Source organism: Ictidomys tridecemlineatus, unplaced genomic scaffold (genome assembly GCF_052094955.1).
Source record: "Ictidomys tridecemlineatus isolate mIctTri1 unplaced genomic scaffold, mIctTri1.hap1 Scaffold_85, whole genome shotgun sequence".
Taxonomy (NCBI): domain Eukaryota; kingdom Metazoa; phylum Chordata; class Mammalia; order Rodentia; family Sciuridae; genus Ictidomys; species Ictidomys tridecemlineatus.
In genome coordinates this window covers 875,624-891,991 of record NW_027526100.1, presented here as the reverse complement: position 1 = coordinate 891,991, position 16,368 = coordinate 875,624, and the positions used below count along the sequence as shown (strand labels likewise).

The window sequence follows — 16,368 nt, the reverse complement described above, 5'->3', positions numbered from 1 at the left end:
CATAACAGAGAGAATGTGATAGTTCATAACTGCTTGTCTTACAGTCATGGGGAAGCAAATAAAACAAGAGTAAGAGAGGGACAGGGTATACTCTTTAAGGACACACCTAGTGACCCACTTCCTCTGACAAGGCCTCACCTCCTAAGGTGTCCACCACTTCCCAGAAAATGCCATCAAATTATGAATCCATCAATGAGGAGGTCAAAGTCCTCATGATCCAATCACTTTTTATTTTTTTAAGTCATTTATTGAGGAATAATTCACAAACAGTACAATTCACCCTTTTGCTTTAGAGTTAGGGATCTTGACAAAGGATCCTCCTGCATTCTCCAGCATGATCAAGCTTAGAGTTTGATTACCCCATAAAATCCTTTCATGATCTTTTGTTGTCAATTTCCTCCCTGTGCCCTTCTGTTTTTTCTTTGTCCAGGATCCCGTATAAATGGGGTCGTTGCCATTTTCATCTGGCTTCATTCATTTAGTTCAATGCATTTGAGATTCATCCATGTTGTTGTTCATATTGTTTATTTCCTTTTATTGCTGTGTAGTATTGTATGGATTCCCTATGGATTATTTATACATTCACCAATTGAAGGATTTTGTTTTTACATTGTATCTAGTTTTTGCCAGTACTTTTTGTTTGTTTGGTTGGTTGGTTTGGTTTTTTTGTACCAAGGATTGAACCCAGGGGTGCTCAACCACTGAGCCACATTGCCAGCAACCCCCTGAGCACTCTTTTTTTCTTTCTTTATGAAAATTTATTTTTAAATTTTGAGACAGATTCCCACTAAGTTGCTTAGGTTCTCATTAAGTTGCTGAGGCTGGCTTTGAGTTTGCAATCCTCCTGGCTCAGCCTCCCAAACTGCTGAGATTACAGGTGTGGGCCATGGTGCCCAGCTGTTTTGGGCAGTTATAAATAAAGCTGCTGCAAACATTGATGCACAGGCATCACCTCCGATCCTTTTAGTCACCACCCCACCACTGCCGTATCTGGTCCTCCTCCACCTGTGACTCCATAGGTCAGGCCATAGGCCATTGTCCTTCCTCCTCTGCTCAGACATAAGTTTTCATTTCTGTTGGGTAAATTCTTAGAGGTAGCATTGCTGAGTCATAAAGTAAAATGTGTGTGGAACTTTGTAGGAAATTGCCAAATTTGTCTTCCAAAACAACTGTACCATTTCCAATTTCTACCAACAATGTGTGGGAATTCCAGTTGCTCCACATCCTCATCAACATTTCACACTGCCATTTGTTATTTTGTTTTAAATTGTAGCCTGCTTAATAAATGAGTAGTGGTATCTCATTAAGGCTCTAGTTTGTATTTTCCTAATGAATAATGATGTTGAGCATATTTTCATGTTGTATTGGCCATATTTGGTAAGGTTGTTGCTCCAATCTTTGCATATATTAAAAAAATCTTAATTGAATTTTAAGAGTTCTCTATACTAAATTCAAATCTATGTTTTGCAAATCTTTTTCTTTTTTTTTTTTTTTTGGCTATCTGTGGTTTTTGTTTCATTTTCTTCATAGCATCTTCCGAAGAGCAGGAGTTCTTAGTGTTGTTTTTCCAGTTCTGGAGATTGAATCAGAGGTGCTCTACCAATGAGTATTGTTGTTCATTCCTCAGGGAAAATCATGTCATCTGTGAAGAACAGTTTCATTACCTTCTTTCCAATCTGTGTGTCTTTATTGCTTTTTCTTTTTAGTGTTGAATAGGAATGAGAAGAGTGGGCATCTTTTTTTTTATTGTTGGTCGTTCAAAACATTACACAGTTCTTAATACATCATCTTTCACAGTTTGATTCAAGTGGGTTATGAACTCCCAACTTTACCCAGTATACAGATTGCTGTATGCCTACCTCTGGTCATTGCTGCATTAGGAACCAAGCCTTCAACACATTAGTCTTAGGGGACAATATAGATCCAAGCCATGACATAAGGTCAATATGCTTCAAAATCTGTCCTGATGGTAATATGATACAGTGTTGAATAGACTGAAACTTTACATGGTACCCCATAATATGAACATTTATTATGTCGATAAGCTAAAAATTACCACTTTTCTAAATCTTTCTTTCAAGAGATTCATATCTTGTTCAAATTCTTGTCTAAATAATTGGTACTCACAGAAAATAGGCTTTTGCTATGCCACCAGTGATTTCTCAACGCTCCGGGGTCTCCCTGCCACAGGCACACCAGGGGTGAGGGCCCTGTGTGCTCGGGACACCTCAGTCTTGGGTATTTTTTTTAACTTTTAAAAAATGTTTTTTTATGTTTATTTTTTTATTTTCAGGTTGTGCTGAGGATCAAACCCAGTGCCTCACACCTGTGAGCCAGATGGCGCTGGGAGTGGAATTCATGAGGCACAGAACAGGGACTGCTTTTGGCTCCCACTGAGTGACACAGAAGTCACATTTCCCAAGACCAGACATTGCAGGGCAGCGGAGCGGAGCACCCGCTGTGAGTGGGAACACAGACCAGAGTCCCCTGGGATAAACTGCCCTGAATGGTAAACCCCTATTCATCCTTCAAGACCCAACTCGTGGACTCCCTGCGCCAGTTAGTTGTCCAGTCTCACCGGGCCTCATGAGGGCTCCTGTCCACTGCTTACCAAATACCATTTGGCAATGCCCCCCCTGACTTGTTCACCTCTCCCACAGGCTGGGCCTTCCTGGGGGACCCAGGCACCCCCGTGCCTGGTATTGGTTCAACTGGAATCCCAGCCGTTCCCCTTCTGAGCTCCCCTTCCCCCAGCTAGGCGCTTTGCACCCTCTCTCTATCTTCCAGTGTTTGAATGTCAGACTCCCTTTCCTGAGTTCTATGTCAGCTCACCACAGAGCCAAGATGGAGGCCTCAGAAAGACCCTGTGGAATCTCTCCAGGTGAAGTGCTCTCTAGAGTCCCTGTGAGGCTGTCATCAGGGACGATGGAAAGCTCAGTTGCAGAGAAGGCGTGGGAGCATGGGGTTAAGGACCTGTCTGGGTCTGCTGCCAACAGACAGAAGGTTCTACCAATTGCTCTGTCCCTCAGTTTCCCACCAAGAAAGGAAGGATAATAAAAAACACCTTGTAGGACTGATGGGAAGATTAAGTGACTTTATTACAGAATATTTATCTCTGTACTTGGCAAACACTGAACAGACACCATTCTATTACTGCCAAGACCAATAAACACTAGAGGCAGGAAAACCCAGTGTAGTCAGAGTTGGTGTCATCTAGGAATCAAGTGTCACTGGTCCTAGGACGACCAATCTGAAGCAACCTGACCCACTCCGGGCTGGTCATTTCTAACGGTGTCAGGGCCATTCTGCCCTACATCCCTCCACAGAATATGAGCTCAGTAAGGGCAGCACCCTCCCCTGCCTGTCCCCAGCACACAGTGGTGCAGGGTTGTGGGAAAAGCCTGTCAATCCACCCACTAGATAAGTTCACAGTGTGACCTTGACCAAAGTCTCAAACATAGTCTTCTTGGAATGGATTCTCCACTGCCCAAAGTGCAGATCCCTAGTGAGCCGATACCACCCTTCCCAGGTGCTGGGGATCAGAGTGAAAAGGCAAGGGGCTCTGTCCAGTGGAAAACTGCCTAGTGTCAAATCACTTAACATTTATTAGGCACTTGCTGTAGGGCAGGCACCCATCCTAGCACCTTACAAGATTTCGATCACTTATTTAAACAACTCTGAATTTGATCCTATTTTGTTCATGAAGCAAATTGCCGCCAAGGCTTAAGCAATTTGCCGACGGCTGCTCAGGTACCCGGGATCTGGGAGTTCAGACGGGGGCTTCTGGGCCAGAGCTCCAGCTCCTCATCTGCCAGAGCACAGAGAATGCAAAAGAGCTGGGAGGAGACAGGCTGGGGCGGTGCAGAAATGCACGAGGGTCCAGGAGGTGACCCAGAAAGCTTGGGAGAGCAGCTATGGAAAGAAGAATGGGCCTAGGGAGTTTAGGATCCAATCTGTCATTAGTGCTGCCCACTTTTTTGAGTCCACGCGCACCAGGCCTGTCTGGGTGTATTTTCTCATTTAACATTTGCAATCACCAAGGGAAGCCATCAACCCCACTTCACAGATGGGAAACCGCAGGCTCAGAGGGAGACTCACCTGCCCGCTGATAAGTGGGGATCTAGGGCTGAAGTTCAAGTTGGCCCCATGGTCCCTGATCTTTACCACTTGATCACAAACGGGTACTGGGGACAAGAAGGAGGGACCAATGCAGAAAGAGAAGAGCCACCCGGTCTTTACCTGGGGTGACAGTTTTGCCTGTCTGCCCCACGCTGAGGGTACAGCTCCAGCTCACATGAGCGTGTGTGCATGTTCTGGGTGACGGAGGCAGTCAAGAGCCTGGGCAAAGGGCCTGCCCCCTATAACGGGGAAGCAAACAGAACAAACTACTGCAGATGGGCCGGGGACGGAGATCTCACTCCCTCCCGCCCTCCCTGCGCTCCTCGGGACTGGAGAGCGAGCAGGCAGCCACCCTCCCAGCTCTTCCCAGGCTTCAGGTGACAGACCCTCCCTGGTATTCTCAGCTCCCATTCACTGAGCACCTGCTGCACACACCAGCCCACAAGCTTCTCAACTCCACACAAGCTGAAGTTCAAGTTGGCCCCATGGTCCCTGATCTTTACCACTTGATCACAAAGAAGAAGCCACCCGCCACTCCTCACAGCGCCACCCTGAGGAGGGCTTTAGCTTCATCTTGGCCACAGAGGAGGAAACTGAGGGTCAGAGATGGACACCTGCTTCAGCCAGCTGGGACTAAGTGGCACTGTCTGGCTGCATCTAACCTGCCATGTGGCCTCAGACAGAGTCCCTTTCCCCTTTTGAGTCTCAGCCTCTCCAGGAGTAAGTTAGTGTGGGTGATACCAAAGCTCATTTCCACTCAGGCCTGTGAGCCCTTGTGGCCCCTGCCACCCTCCCCTGCCCACTGCTCTCCAGCAGGACACCAAGTCACCACCCCGGACACTCAGGGGCAAGGAAAGACGAAGTACTGTTTTTTGCCCAAACCAGCCCAGGACACCAGGAACCACAAAACCACAGGATTGCCTTGCCCCTGGTCATGGGAGTAGCAGCCCAGAGGGCAGAGGGGACAGCCACCCCATGCAGTCAGGACTTCCTCTCCCCACTTCCCAGCAGGCAGGGTGCACAGGAGCAGAGGAGGCAGGATCAGGCTCTGTGCCCTCCGGGTCTCTGGGGGCTGAGAGAGTGGGATGGAGGTCACTCTAGAAGAGTCCTGAGGCTGAGTTCAAGGGGAGGTCTGGGGACAGGTCTGTGGCTCTGGAGGGAACTTCTGCCCACTCTGCCCTGTTGCTGGGAATGTCTGGAGGCATCTGGGAGGCCCTGTCCCCTCACTCCTGTCCCTGAAGTAGCTAAAATTCCAGATGCTGGAGCCTCCTGGCCCTGGGGACAGGTGCACAGCGGAGGTCAGGCTCACCCCTCACTCCACCAGCCTCCCCGCCTCACTGCTGCCCCCTGAAGTCCACGCTCCACACGGCAGCCAGGGCCTCTGAACAGTCCATACTGAGTCATCTCCCTGGCGCCCTCCAGTGATTTCCCATCACTCAGAACAAAATGCCACCGCCCCCAATTCCAAGGAAGGCCCTCCCTGATGGCCCCCCGCCATGCCCACCTCTTCCCACTCCCTGCCCCTCACTGCTTCTGCCCGGTTGCGTGGGCCTTCCCACTGCCCATAACACCCAGGCTCCCGGTCCGTCCTTCTGCACTTGCTGTTTTTCCTGCTGGGAAGTCCCACGACCTTGGCTCTCAGCTTAGGTGCTGGCTCCTGCCCTGGCACCGCCTGGAGCAGCTCCATCCCTCACTGCCACTCGCTAGGCACCGTCCTGTCCTCTCCGACGTGCTCTTTCTGGCTGGCCGATGTTCCCGTTTAGCCTCCTGCTTCCTCCCCTGGAATGGAGCTCCCCAGGGGCAGGGACCTGGCTGCCCACTCGCTGGTCTCAGCAATGAGTCGTGGCCTCGTTGGGTCCCCACAGCCTGGCAGAAGGTGATGCTGTCGCTCAGAGAAGTGGAGAGGACTGCTCGGGCCCGGCCAAGAGGGTGGCAGGATTCGAACCCAAGGTGGCCTGGTGCCCAGGCGGTCTCCAGAGAGCCTCACAAGGCAGTGTCCACATCCGGGGGCTCTTGCCCACAGGACACTCGCCCACAATGACGCTCTCAGGGAGGGTACCAGGACGTGAGCCCCGCCCCACTGTCCCAGCGGTCCTCCTGAAGAGACTGGCTGGCTTCACCCTCACCTCCCGGGCTCCGCAGGCCTAGCAGCAGCACAGTGAGGAGGCAGCCATTCACCAGGCTGCGTCCCAGGAGGCCGCAGGTCCACCGCTCACACTTCCTAAGGACCTGCCACCTGCTCCAGCCTGCGGCGGAAGAACGCAGTCAGCAGGAGCCATTGGCACCAAGGGAGGGAGGCCACCAGACACCAGGGACTCCTCAGCCTCCTGGTGGGAGGAGACCAAGGATGGGGAGGGAGAAGGACAGCCCAAGGCCACAGAGCCTAACAGTGGCAGGCCCCATGGCTAGGGACTCTAGCGCCAGGACCCCTGAGAGCGCCAGGTGATGCAGAGGCTCAGCATGGGACAGAATGCAGCTGGGAGCTGCCAGGCACTGGGGACAGGAAGGCTGGAGTGGGGTTGAGGCCCTGGGGCAGGGAAGGCCCTCAGAGTCCCGCCTGCCTCCAAGCACCCACTTAGCTGAGGAGTAGAGGAGACCCATCTGCTCTGAGAATGGATGGCCCCTTGGGATCCTGGGCAGCTCCTGGGAGGGTCAGACTCAGGCCACCCGCACAACGGCCAGTTTCTGCTCCTGGCTATGTGCCAGGAGACGGGGGTTACAGGTCTGCGGAGACCCCCGAGAAGGCCACAGCAGCACCAGACTGGGCCAACCCAATGTCATCCATGGACACTGCCACGTCCATCCCCCAACACACTCAGCCTAAAGAGACCAGAGGCCGGAGCCCACGCCCCCGGGATGGGCCTCAGAAACGGTGCCACCTGCCGCCGAAGGAAACCAGGCACAAACGGTGCGCTGCATGGACCAGGCAGACAGCGCTTCAAACCAGGCCAGCCAAGGGGAAAGCAAGGGCAGGGGACTGGCAAAGGGCCACGTGGGGATTGGGGACATGATCTGCACTTTGGTCCAGTGGTGTGCAGGTGTGCCCTTGGGACAGTCAAGCTGCCTGCGACGTACCCTCTCTCTCCGGCAGAACGCACCACTCCGCCCTGGGGAAGGTGCGGGCCGCCAGCCACAGCAGCAGACTGCCATGGAGCCCCCGTGTGCCAGCCAGAGCCCGGCTCTTCTGAAGCACTTCAGATGAAACCCTCCCATCAAAACAGGCGGCAACCACTCAGAGAGGGGACACGTTGTCCCAAGTGACACAGCAAAAAGTGACGCAGCCAGGTTTGAATTTGGGCCCATTGCAAAAGACCTCCAAGGCCCACTCCTACTACCTCGGCAGTCCCCTGTCCCCATCCTGCCCTGTCCACACTCTGGGCTGCCAGTCCCTCCCCACAGCTACCCTCCGCTCCAGGCCTGAACAGGAGCTTGCGCAAAATAGCAGCTTAGGAAATGCATCCTTCCTCCCCTTCCCGCTCCCTCCACCCTCCCTCGCTCCTCTAAGGGCACATCTCTGAGGTCATTTCAGCCCTGGACCTCAGTCCGATAAGAAGGAACTCCAAACACAGGGCAGCTGGGGACAGGGGCGGTGCTGACTAGGGGTCTTTCTCCACCCCTGGGATCACCTAGCCCAGCCTGTGGCCCCAGAGAGGCAGGAGGGCTTGAGGTTAGAGTCCCCACCCTTGGCTCTGATTCCCAAGTGACGCAACCCAGCGTCTGGATTCAGAGAGTCATAAAATGTTTATTTGGAATAACAACTACCACCACGACCATTTGTCCCTCTCCTCTCCTGTGCCAAGAGCTCTGCTGGGTACGGCAAGTAGCCGACAGCCTCCAAAGCAGGTGCCATCGGGATCCCACTTACAGATGAGAAAACCGAGGCTCCAGGGGTCAAGCATGTGCGCGCAGCCTCAGCGCGAGGAAGCAGCAGGGTCCGAGGCCAACTCCAGTCTGCGTAGCTTCGAGTCTGGGCCACAGCACTGGGCTTGTCCCCCTACATGTCACTGCTGAAAACAGCCCTTGCGTTGGTCCGTCCCAGCCGTGTCATTTTACAGATGGGAAGACTGAGGCCCGGGAAGGGAGAGTGCTTGGTTCAGGGTCACATCAAAGGTGAGTGGCCCATCTTGGGCTGGAAGGCAGGTCCCCACCCTTGGCCTCACTCTCAGTGGCCAGACCTGAGCCAGGAGCAGGCCACGTGCACCTGGCTGGGCGTGGGAGGCAGCAGGGAGGTGGGAGGCTGGGGTTCCAGCCAGAGGTAAATATTGATATGACTGTGTTTACACGGTAACTGGACTCCTCCTGGCTGCCGCCTCCTTTCTCCCAGACAAGGAGGGAAGGAGTCTGTGGGGAGAGGAGGCTTGTGGGCCAGGGGCATGGGGTCAGAAAGCCCGGGACATCCACAGCTGGGGGGGCCTGGAGTCTGGGAGATGGGGGTCACAGGCCTGGGTTTGAGTCCTGGCCCTGCCAGTGGGTTCCAAGACACTTAGTGAATGGGGACGAAAGGGCTTTCTACCTGTCACAAGCACAAAGGTCAAAGATAAATAATCAGCAGCTCAGCATGGCCAGCGTCCACCCTGTCCACCCCGTTAGCTTCTGAGAGCTTCACCCCTGGTGGGGTGGGGGGCTTTCCCAGGAAAGTGGAGTTTCACTAAATCTAGTGGCACCCTGGGGTGAGGCCACGGCTCTGAAGAATGGGGTGGCAGGCGCTGCCTCACACCAGCCCCTGGCTCCTGAGAGGCTCCTGAGCCTCGCCTTTGGCTTCCACAACTCAAAAAGTGGCTGCTGCCTGGGGGTGGTGCAAAGATCAGGGAGATTACATTTGTTTGTTTGTTTGTTTGTTTTGAGGGATTGAGAATCCAACCCAGGGCCCCTCTACTGCTGATCCTCATCCCAGCCCTTTTCAGTTTTTATTTTGAGACAGTTCCTTGCTTAGTTGCAGAAGCTGGCCTCAAACTTGCGATCCTCCTACTTCAGCTTCCCAAGTCACCAGGATGATAGAGTGCACCACCACGCCCAGCAAAGGGCACATTCAGGTGCCAGGCAGGCGTGTAGTAGGTGCTCATTTCACGCCTCAGTCTTCCCCCATACACATCCCATGGCTCTCAATCCCCCTTTAGCAGAAGCATTCTGGGCTTAGCTCCCTCTTGGGCCCTGATGGCAGCCCCTCCCTCAGCTGATTCCCTGAATTTTCTCCAGAAATCTGCTCCTCTGTATATTATCCCCCCAAGCCCTGGGGGGGGAGCCATTCCTAAGCTTGTCAGGGGCCAGGACAGGCCTGCAGACACCCCAGCCACCCTGACCTGCAGGGCCCCGAGACAGGGTGGCAGCCCAGGCGGAGACTGGTGCCACTCCTCACTGCCTGCTGACATGGCTCTGGAAGGATGGACAGCCCCCCATTCTTATCTGTGGATGAGTGAAGCACCTAGGGGCACTGCCGCCAGCCGCCACCTCCCCGGGATGGCTTCCCTGATGCGCGCACCCTGGCGGGAGGCCTGCATCACACCCTGGATGGCGCTTGGTGTTGTCCTGGTGGAGGGAAGGTTGAGGGGGGGGGAGGCCGGGGCCCACAGGGGAAGGGGCTGCAGGGGCCCTCAGCTCCTCGTCTTCGTGACCCTCTAGGCAGCGTGATGGAGTGGCCTGGGGGTGCAGGGCAGTGCCCGGCGACCGACCACCGGTGTCCCCCCAGGCCCCTCTCGTGGCCTCCTAACTGCCCCCTACCATTCCTGCCTTCAGGTACCCTCTCTGCTCCCCTGGCTCCGCATGTCTCCTTGGCAACTGTAACTACACTGGTCATTTCCTGCCCACATCAGCCTGTCCCCAGCTGTGGCAGAGAGACCCTGCTGCCCTCCATGCTGACCCCGGCCCCAGCGCCATTTGAGCCAGGCACTTGTTGAGTATATATAGGAACAAAGCTCCTTGGCCGTGGCCCGGGCACTGGCCTTGCCAGCTGAAAAGACACTGAGCAGAGGCACAAAAGGTCGTCACCATTTGCTGAAGGTCCCCCTCCCTATAAACCCCAGAGCGTGGACTTCAGCTAAGCCACGATCTCAGCTCAGGCCAGGGCACTGCCGCCGACCCCAGGGCTTTGCACCGGAGCCCTGCTCCTCGTCTGCCAGGGGTGAGCCCTCGGCTGCTGGCAGGAAACGAGGGCTCACCCCTCGACACAAAGCGACAACATCCTTACTTACCCCAAACCTAGCAATGCAAGGAAACATGAGTAACCCGGTTACCAGACAGGTGCTGGCCATCCAAGTGGCTGAGGCGCGACTGTGGCCTGGCATGCAGCCGTCCTCCTACCTGCAAACGATAACCTTGCCCCTCGTGTTTTTAATGGTGTCCGCACCCATTGTGTCCTCACAATGGTACCCCAAGAAACGGAGCAATCTGCCCCCCTTGGTAGGGAAGGTGCACAGACAGGGAGGGTGGCTGACCCAAGGTCACACAGCAAGTTGGTAGTTCAACAGGATTCAAACTTGGGTCCTGGACCTGTCCTCAGTTCCACCACTGGGAATAAAGATGGCCCGCAGTTCTTAGGTCCCCGCTGGGAACGGGAAGGCACCGTGCGGGCAGAGGGGAAGCTGGGCTTGTCTTCTTCCCCAGAGCCTGCCTGTCTGGCTCACGTCTCAAACATCCAGGCGATGGGTGCCTGTCCTGGCACTGTGCCCTGGCAGCCTCACACACCTCTCTGTGCCTGATGTTGGGTGGTCTGAGGACAGCCAGAGGCACGGGGTACAAAAAGCCACCTCATCCCCAGCCTGCACGGAGGTGGGGTGGGTCCACTGGGTTTTTTTTCCTTTTTAATAATGTTATTATATTTTTATGCCTTTATTTTATTTATTTTCAGGTGGTGCTGAAGCTGGAACCCGGGGAGCACTCCCCCCGGGAGCCCCAGCCCAGACCCTCCACTGAGTTTTAAGATCAGTGCTGACTCCCTGCCACGGGGGAGAGACCTGGTGGGGAGCGGAGCTTGGGGGAGTCAGGCAGCAGAGCAGGAAGCAGCCCACACGGTCTGCCAAGGAGCCCCATCAGGACCCAGGGGAACCTTGGCCACGCTGGAGGGGAAGGGCACTAGACTTCAGTGTCCACAGAGCAGGAGATCAGGGGCAAACGCTGTGGCAGTCCTGAATCACCCCCACCTCAGGAATGATGGCCCAGGGACCCCTGTTTGGGGGAGAGCTAAATGACAGGGGCCAAGGAAGCCTGTCACAGGTGGTGTGTCAAGGATCCACCCTGGGGCCTCCACTCAGCCTGCTGCACCCTGCTCTCTGCCCCTGCGCCCCTCTACCTGTTTCCCCCCCTCTTCCCGGCTCCCTCACACACTTGCCAGGCCAGCTCCATCCTGGGCTTTCAGAGTTCCATGTCACTCAGCTCCTATGTCACCCAGGTCCCTGAACTGGGATGAATTTTCCAATTCACATGCCACCTGCTCAGTGATGCCTTCTCTCATCTCTCCAGCCAGAAGTCAGCCCTCTCCTGGTGTGATACTGCTACCTCTCCTAAGGACATGCCACATAGCCTGAGGACCAGGTAGACATTGAAGGACTGGTGGACGCTCTCTTAACATGGTATTTCAGTTTTTTCTTCCCCTGCACAAGGTTTGGTATAATAAGTGTTCAATAAATCTCTGTTGAATGACACACAAAATATTATCTACATATCACTGTCTTCTTCTCCTCATATCATGATAAACATTAATCTTTCTTCCAGACTTTCAAACAGGTCAGACATTAGGTAGAACTTCCCAACCTGAGCTCAAGGTTGTAAAAGTAAGGAAACTAAGCTATATCCAAGCAAAACATTCTCACTTGGGTTATCTCAACCAATTTCCAAGTCATCCCTAGAAGATAAGACTTATCATCTCCTGTCATTGATGAGCCAAGTTGTAACCCAGGGAAAATGGTGCAACTTGACCAAAGTCCCTGTGGGGAAGTAAAGGAGCTGGAACTCGAACCCAGAACTGTTTGATGCCAGAATCTGGAATCTTCCTGATGGGCTGGGAGGCTTCTCAGATGTGAGGTTCTGGAAAGTGTCACCAAGACAAGGTGGGGACCTCTCCCTCTTCCTCTTTATGATGGTTTTTAAGGAGGAAAAAAGACTTCCTTCCATGTAACTTAGGTCAGAGTGGGCTTGAAGGCACAATGGGTGACATGATCTCACAGACTTACCCTCTTTTATGACTCATATTTTAAGACTTTGAATCAAGTGCTGGTCCCCGGGTAATGCACCCTAACAGTGAAACTGACCAAGCAGAGCATTCCTGTGGGATTCTTAAATCAGAGGTAGGTGGAGTCCAAGACCGTGTCTGGGTGCTTTGGCAGGTAGAATAAAGCCACAGTTCTCTAAAGAGGTAGGTGGTGGTACACAGGAGGAAGATTCTAGTTGGTGCATAAGGAAGAAAATTCTAGAAGTGACTGACAGGGAAAGGGAGTTTGTAAGGAGTCTCTTGGAGCTGAGCAGAGCAGGGAGTGGTCCTGGGTAGTCACTGGGGGCTCTTCAGCTGTTCCCAATGTGCCCCTCAGTCTTGGCAGCAGCATCACAAGAGAAATAGAAGAGCTGCATCCCTGGGACTGGCATCCACCATCACTGGCACATGCTCTTCTGGGGCCTGACCTGATGCCTTGTGCCTACTGCAGAGGGCACAGAACCTGACTGGTAGGCGACAGAATCAGAGGGACTTGTCCATTGGAAAAGGGCCAAAGAGAAGCAGGTGGCCTCTTCCTGGTGATGGAGAGGAAATCTCCAGGCCCTGGAGAGGTGACCAGAGGCCTTGGCTCTGGGCGGAGCCAACTCCCTCCAGACAAGGACCATGTTGGATCAGCCTGGACCAAAAGGATTTCCCTGAGGGCTTCAGAGACCCCCATGAAACTTCCTCCCCTTGGTCCCACTTTTCTCTGGTGCCTCTGCCCATCCCTGCCAGCACCTGGCCCCTCCTCTGAAGACTTGCTGGGAGACGCTGGGGAGACCAGACCTCTGGACGTGGAGCCTCCAAGTGCCCCTGGTCACTGACAGCCTCCATCCTGGCCTGGCCACAATCACCAACCCTTATGCCACAGCGGGATCAGCAGTCTCGGAGTGTCCCAGTCTAGCCCTGCGAATGCTCACGGTGCAGCCACACACCACTTCCCAATGGAGCCCCAGAATGCCCCCAGCTTTCCGGACACTCAGGTCCAGGTGGATTCAGAGCCTCGGAATCACCACCACCCTCAAACCCGACCAAGCGCGCTGCCAAGGGTCTGCACGCCAAGCAGGGTGAAAGGACTTCCAGATGTCCCAAATCAGGCCGCACCAACGGTCCCCAAGCCGAACCGGCCACCGCGAGTCCTCCCCACCCAGCCCGGGCCGGCTGCCCAGAACCAAGCTCCACGCGACCGGCCTCAGGCCATGAAGCCAGAGCGGGGCGTGGGGACCCGGGCGACCCGAGCCCTGCCCGGGCGCCCCTCAGCTCCACGCTCCCGAGGGCCGAGCGGGGGCTGCACTGCAGCGGGCGCCCAGGCCCCGCGAGTCGGGCGGGCCCGGGTGCCATCCGCGGCGGCCGGCGGAGACCGTCGAGGCTGGACCTGAACAGTGCGCAGGCTGGAACCTCACTCACCATAGCGCGTGTGCTCGGCTCCGGCCCGGCTCGGGCTCCCGGTTCGCGGCTTCCGGCTGGCGGCTCCGGCTCCGACTCTGGCTCCGGCTCCGACTCTGTCTCCGGCTCCTAGCGCGCTGCGCAGCTCAGACAGCGCGGCAGGCTGGCCCGGGCCGCGCGCCTGGCTCCCCGCTGGCGCTCGAGGCTCTGGTGTCCACTCCCTGGAAGGCAGGGCCCGCCCCGGGCCAATGGCGGGGCGCGGGAGCCCGGGCCGGTTGGCACAGCCAATCACACGCGGAGGCCAGACTGCCCCCCCGCCCGCCCCCCCCCCCCCCCGTGAGCCCCTTAACCCTTGGCGTGCAGGGAGCTCGAGTCCAGGGCTGCCTGGGGACCTCAGAGGGGCCGGCGCGGGCTCCAGCCTCGGGCTTCGCGGTGCAGAGTCCAGACCCGCCGAGACTGGCTTTGAGGGCAGGAGGAGTCGGGGAGAGGCTGTGTGGTGTCCTGTGCGGGGCGCGGGAGTCTTGGCGACCTTTGTCTCCTGCCTGGCGCCTGCACTGGAGTATGACCCGGTGCTCTGCAGCTGTGTGTGTGTGTGTGTGTGTGTGTGTGTGTGTGTGTATGAGAGAGAGAGAGAGAGAGAGAGAGAGAGAGAGAGAGAGAGAGAGAGAGAGAAGGGGGAAGGGGTGGATTCTGCATGCCTGTGTGTTTATGTGTGAAGGAAAGACAGACGGCTATATTTGGGGATTGTTACTGCACGTGTGTGTGTGTGTGTGAGAGAGAGAGGGGGGGGACGAGTGGGTGTGGGAGGGAAGCAGAGAGGAGCACGGGCTTTCCAGGTGTGTGCATTGGTAGATTCAGCAGAGAAACTGTCTCTACATGTACATTGTGGAGGTGCGGGTGAAGCAGGAAAAATAAAACAGAAAACATGCCTCTCTGTATGTTTTTATGATGTGTAATTTGTACATTTGCTTTATGTTGTGTATGTGCAAGGGTGTGGTGGAAAGAGACTTTGTGTCTCTTTTATAATCAAGAAGAGAGCAAATCCCTGTGGGTTTTTTTGGTGTCTCTTGTGCATGTGTGTATGTGCGCACAGGAGAGGGATATGGTTAGGGATTTGCTACAACTTTGTTTGTGGCCCAATTTGTGAGACAGAGGGAGAAAAACACTGTGTGTGCCGTGAAAGCGTTGAGCATTTATTGTGTGTGTTTCACCATCCTCTATGTTTGGGTTAAGGAACTAATGTGGAGCTGGCATGATGAGTACCTGTTAAGAAAAGCAAAGGCAGCCTAGAGGAATTGGGACTTGGGTTTTGAAGCATGACTAAGAGTTTGTGAGCTCCCAAGGAAAGACCTGGGAAGTCTTGCCTACTCCCCACAGGGGACGAAGGGTTGAACTGGCTGGGGATGACAGTGGACTGAGGAGAAAAGAGAACCTAACACTGGGAGGGAACAGTAGAAGCAGTTGGCTGGACCCTTGTCCAGGAACTAGCTCAGAGTGACCCTGGGAATACCAGGGAGAGAAGAGCTAGGTGCAGAGTCCTGGGCAGCTAGTATGAGGACCCGCAGGGCGGGGAGGGGCTCTGAGCAAATAACTCTCTGCAGCACTGGCCCCCTTTGTTTGACAGTGCTCAGAATTCTTCACTGTAGAGGGAAGGACACAGGGAGGATGGCCAGGAGGCGTGTGGAGTGCCACAGGTAGGGAGCAAGGTGAAGAGCAGAGGGCCACCCAAGCCACTCACTGGGCTGGCAGCAGAACCAGTGCCTCCCAACACCAAGCCAAGTCTGTTCCATCCCCCAGGCTGCCCTGGGAGATGCAGCCCCTGGTCTTATGCGGCTCAAGGGGAAGCACTTGAAGTTTGCTGCCAACTCCAATGCTTACCTCTGTCTCCTTGGGGTCCTCAGAGGTCATCTCCCCCAAGCTCTCTGGGAACACCAGCTGTAGTAAGCATTGAGCATTTAATGTGTGCCAGACATTTATCATTTGGTAGGTGCTTTGTGGCATTTTCTTAGTAATTCTGACAATTCTATATTACAGATGTTATGATTCCCATAATATCCCATGGCCACCCACGTCCACACTGCAGGTGGGAAAATCAGTATTCAGAGAGGGAAAGTGATTTGCTCCAGGAAGCACAGCTATTCTGAAGGGATTCTCATCTGCTGGCCTCCTGCATCTGCTCAACATTCATGCCCTCTCTGATCAACACATGGTGATTGTGGTTGGGAGAACATGTTTCCCTGGTTAGACTCCTAGAGATGGAGAGCTACTCCAGCCTCTGGTCACAGCGATTGCTCAGTCATAGAACATCAGGGCTCAAATTGGCAGAAAAGCCAATTTAATCTGGCCAACCAAAAACAAAGAACTCTTTTGCCTATATAACTACAAAGTACAGGGGAAAGCTAGCTTTAGGCATGGCTCCTTGAGGAGCTCAGACAATGCCATTAGGATTCAATATCCTTCACTCCATCTCTCAGAACAGTTTCCTTTTCTCCTGGCCTGTTTTTGGCAGTTCTCGCCTCATGATGACAAGGTGGCTGCCAGCAATACCAGGCTCACATCCTACTGCCTCAGCACCTCCAACAGAAATAGGGATTCATTGTTCCCAATAGTTTCAACCACATTCCCCAATCCAAGACTCATTGGCTCTCATTGAGACATGTGTCAGTTCTTTGGCCAATCAC

General features: G+C 54.5%; 1 long non-coding RNA gene across 3 annotated transcripts in view; it reads right to left on the bottom strand.

Moving 5' to 3' along the window:
- LOC144374752 (uncharacterized) overlaps positions 1–13,992 on the bottom strand; it is a 58,938-nt gene extending 44,946 nt beyond the window's left edge. Inside the window, exon 1 of one of the 3 annotated variants that reach the window (XR_013434067.1) lies at positions 13,709–13,992. This is a non-coding gene — a long non-coding RNA (uncharacterized LOC144374752). The remainder of the gene's footprint in view (positions 1–13,708) is intronic. The other 2 variants (XR_013434066.1, XR_013434065.1) reach the window with 2 other exon arrangements.
- Between the last annotated feature and the right edge of the window lie 2,376 nt (positions 13,993–16,368).